This window comes from Diadema antillarum, unplaced genomic scaffold (assembly GCF_040938485.1).
Source record: "Diadema antillarum isolate AM-2024a unplaced genomic scaffold, OU_Dant_1.0 scf00000086, whole genome shotgun sequence".
In the NCBI taxonomy this organism is placed as follows: domain Eukaryota; kingdom Metazoa; phylum Echinodermata; class Echinoidea; order Diadematoida; family Diadematidae; genus Diadema; species Diadema antillarum.
Window position 1 is genome coordinate 2757816 of NW_027270975.1, and position 4880 is coordinate 2762695.

Sequence of the window (4880 nt, forward strand, 5' to 3'; positions counted from 1 at the left end):
TGTCGCTGTGGTTCGTACCTTGTACACCTATTTGCAATTGCCGCTCCTTTACATCTCTTAATATAACTATCATGTCCCCTCAAGTTTAAAACCTCAGTTTGAGCAGATACAAGTGATGCGGTTATATTAACATTGAGGGTTGTATAATCAATCAACTCACTGATTAATCAATAATACTGTTGAAAGCAGCCCATAATTATCACCTGCATGTGATACATAATGTAAACAACAATAAAATGTGTATATTAATAATTGAACGTAATATTCAATTGTCAACGACCATTATCGGTAAATCGAGTGGAGTCATAGCTCAGGAAGTTGGAATATGGCAGTATAGTATGACGAGAGTGTGTTTGGTGCGCAATCCTGCTACATGACGATAATGACATCTTGTCACATGTAACACGTCACAAGGTCTAATTTCCAACAATGCCTCGCACCAAGCACAAACGCCAAGGCCAACAGCTCTTCATCATCTCCAAAGAGGCGTTCTCCCCCGCTTCCCGTGACACGATCTCCTCATGGATCGTAGCCACCACAAAGGCCGCAAGCCCAGCGACTATCTTCTCTGACGCGACCACTCGTGCCCTCGATACCCGAAGCGTCAGCACTACAGAAATGAACCCGAAGTGCTCAGGAGGAACCTGGCAAGTCTGTGACGGCCTGTCCCGATGACACAGGTTTAGTATCGTGACACAGGATCTGAGGTTAGCTTTATGGTACCTGGTATTCCCTAGACTCAAGAAGAAACTATTGGGTATTATTCAGATGCTCCAGCAGTTCCAGTGGATGGGAATTGTTACCTTCGCATTACAGCAGCAGGGTTTTTCCATATTTCATTGACTCCACAAGATTTTCATGCAGCACAATTGGGCAAGAACAAAATCAATGCAGTCAGAATTCAATCAGGACCCAATGTCAACCATGAGGTCGCATGCTCCATATGGCACACATAGAAATGTGAAGTCACATCGATCTCTCTTGGTACCAGATAGGAATAGAATGGCAAAGGCACATGGATGGATTACCAACATCACCTCGAAGCTTGCAAGGAAGTGAATGGGAGGAATGACCTAGAGGCAGCCTCATTTTTTATTGCGAGTCTGCAGGCCGGGGTGCTACTAGGCGTTAGTCGTATGGGCAGAAATGTGAGATGTTCGTACCATGAGTAACTGAGAAAACTTGGTCACAGATTTGACGCAGGTCATCAAGGTGAGAACTTCTTGGCAGAGCGAAGACACAGAAGGCAAGGCCCAAGAGAAACTTTGTAAGAACTGGGACAGGCAAATCATGAACTTGCAATAAAAGCATACCTGAAAATCCCAACATATGCAAGGGAAAGGTTGGAAAGAAACCACTACATTGATGCTGTGGACAGCCAAACAATCTGTGAGGAAATCCTTGAGCGCCACCGTCTTATATAGATGAAGCTGTCCGAGTAGCACTGGAAACAGAAAATTTTGAGTGGGTAGAAATGCAAAGGAGAAATGAGCGTCTCAGGTCTGGTAGATATGCACGAGGCCTTTAATGAAGAAGATGTAGGCCTTCAGAAACTGGAGGATACATTGACACAGCGAATGAACCAGATACAAGGTCGAATCACAGAAATGTTGGCCAATGTGAACATGAACGCCCCACTAAAGAGGGCAGGAACCAACCAACCACGCTCCCCTTTAACAGCAATTCTGATAACCCTGAGAAAAGAGGAGATGCTACAAGTGTAAAGAGATAAGGAATTTCATTCACTATTGTCCTCTCAAGAAGAAGAAAGATAAAATGCTGGCAAATGCAGGAAAACCAGCCAGAAGGCCCAATGGCAGGCTAGAAAACCCAAAGAACCAGCAGACACTAAACACGCCAGTGGAAAACAACCAATAACCCAAGAGCCAAGCAACATTATCCCTAACATAGTGTTGGATGCAAAGCAGGAATTGTATGTTAGTGGAACAGTAAGGTCAACAAAATATAGATCTTTTCATTGATACTTGTCCTACTGATACTATAAGTGCATGTACAATGTATTTACCATCAAATGGACAAGAAAGGTCAGCCAGAGCTTTTCCCATTGACTTAATGAATTCAGCAAGTTGAAGGAAGTGCCCTATGCTCTTGGTACAGCATTGGTAGACCTAAACATGTCTGAGTTGGAAAGAAAATCCAATCAGATAACATGCTATTTGCAGACATTTTGTATAGAAACCCTGCTGATGTGTTGCTTCCTTCCTGCTCAAGGTAATTTGGACTTCCAAAGATGCACCCTATTAATAAATGGTCAAGAGATACAGTGCACAATAGAGAGAGACAAAACTATTGTAGGAGAGGTCAAAGTTGTATAAAGCAAAATGACCATACCTGCGGGACATGAGGCCATTGCCCTAGGACAGATATCTGATAAAGGGATGAACATGACAGGAACAGCTGTCATTGAACCATTACAGAATGGTGGGAAAGTTACATCAAAGGAAGATGGCAGGACCTTGGTGGATGCAGTGAAGGATGTCATTCTTCTTACCCCACCCCATTCTCTCCTTGCAGAAACTCAGATCCCCATTTGGAGTTGCCCCAAACTCTTGTCACCATCAGTTGGGTGCACAACCATGCCATCTCCATCCCTGCAGCACTGAAATTCAGGGATGTGAGCTCAGACACCTGCCACAAACTGGAGGATTTGTACCGAAGGGGACATTCTCCAGCCAGTGCTCTAAATCTACTTGAATTGGAGCTTCAAGAAGAGTCTCCAGAGGAGTATGTCCTGAATTCTGCAGACAGGGCTCTCTGCCCAGATTTGTTATAGGTCAGTACAGTTACTTCATTGTTATTTTATATTCATATGTTTATTTCATTGTTTTGTATAATTGGATATAAATTACTTCGAACTGGAGATAACTTTGATGTCAGAAGAATACATGTAATGATGAAGATATGAGCTTAAAAAAAAATCAGTCAAGGGTCACATAATTGCAATGAATTCAACATAGTTTTACATTTGACATTTGCAGGACCCCCCCCCCCCCCCCACGATTGTGTGTGTGTGTGTGTGTGTATGTGTGTGTGTGTGTGTGTGTGCATGTGTGTGCGTGTGCATGCACGCACTCACAAGGGGGGGGGGGGGATTAAAATGATGGCGTAACCTGTATGGCATAAATTGACATTTTCTTTACTGTATCAGTGAATATGATTATCAAGAATAATAACAGTAATAATAATAAGTTAATAACCTACTATAGTTATCAGACATGATTAATGTTATTGTAAAAATTATATTACCTTATGATGATGATTACTATTTCTATTATTATTATCATATTAATAATAATAACAATAAGCCTGATGATAATAATAAGTTAATAACCTACTAGTTATCAGACATGATTAATGTTATTGTAAAAATTATATTACCTTATGATGATGATGATTATTTTATTATTTTTGTTATTATTATCATTACTTTTATTATAATTACTACTATTGTTTTATAATCATTGATGTTATTGTTATGTTGCCATTGTAACCATCGTTTTCAAATTTTGAAATGAAATCCTTCCAAGGGAAGCTGAACTTTGAACAGATATTTTTGACAATTTTGTAGATAATAAAATGAAAATTCAATACTACATATATTTTCCTCATTTTCCTTCTCATAAAAATTATAGTAATTATTAGGCCTTTATAATTCTCATTAACCTTTGTATTTCTTTATTATGTATTACTTTTTATTTACATATTTATATATTATTTTCATTTTTTGTTTTGTTGTAGCATGACTTTTGCATAAGTTCATGCGCTTTGCCCAGATTGATTCATAATGTTACGTTTATTTTAGTAGGCTGATAACGGAGCCTGAGTTGAAAGAAAGAGAAGTGATAAATGTGTATAAAGAATGAGTGATCGACTGACTGCAATTCCATGCAGGATGAAGCATTTTTTCAGGTGCTCAATGCGCATGCGTGACGGCTGACAAGGGATATGTATAAACTACGTTCACCAGTTGGTCTGTTACTATTATTGGCGACATTGCCTAGACCAAGGTGTAAAATGGAAATGCGCATACGGGACCTGTATGAGCGAAGCATTGAGAATCTGGTTTAAGATCCACAATACCACCAGCAGGTAAAAATGTGTCTAATGGGAAATGTAGATGTGTTCTAAAAAAAACAACAACAAACAGTCAAGACATTGGCTGCACAGACATAGTACAACGCAGCATCACACTACGTGATGCAAAATTAGTGTAAAGCAGAAAACAAGAAAGTTCCCGCTGTGCAGCCAGCAAGAAATAGAAGGACCAGTACAAGACCTGTGGGATCGTGGAGTACCCTCAGAAAGTTCTTGGGAGGTAAACAGACATCGTGCTGGTCAAAAAGAAAGATAGCTTTAAAAGAGTGTGCATTGATGACTGCTACTTAAACGAAGTGAAGATAAGTGATGCCTATCCTATACACTCTCTCTATTGATTATATAAGTGTCAATGATTTTATCAAACAGGAAACCAAGACTACCCATAGAGGTAGAACGAGGGCAAACTACTCTTCCCTCTATGCCCTCAGTGACAGAGCACATGCACAAAATGGAAGAAGTGAGAAAGACGATTTACAAAAAAGTGAAGTTAAACATCATAAATGTCCAGAAGAGGCAGAAGAGGCAGAAGGAGTATCATGACAAACAGCACCTCTGTCAGGTAAGAATTTTAACTGAACTGAGGCAAACGATTTCCACAGTAAGTGAGTAACTTTCAATAAGCCCTATATATTTGGAGTGATGTCGTATATCTGAAGATTGAAAATGGCCTATTGCATCTCGTTACAAAGAGGGGGGTTCCTTGAGCTTTGACTCTGATGATCTTCCTCCCCATGTACGGGACTTGTAGGAGCGAAGCATTG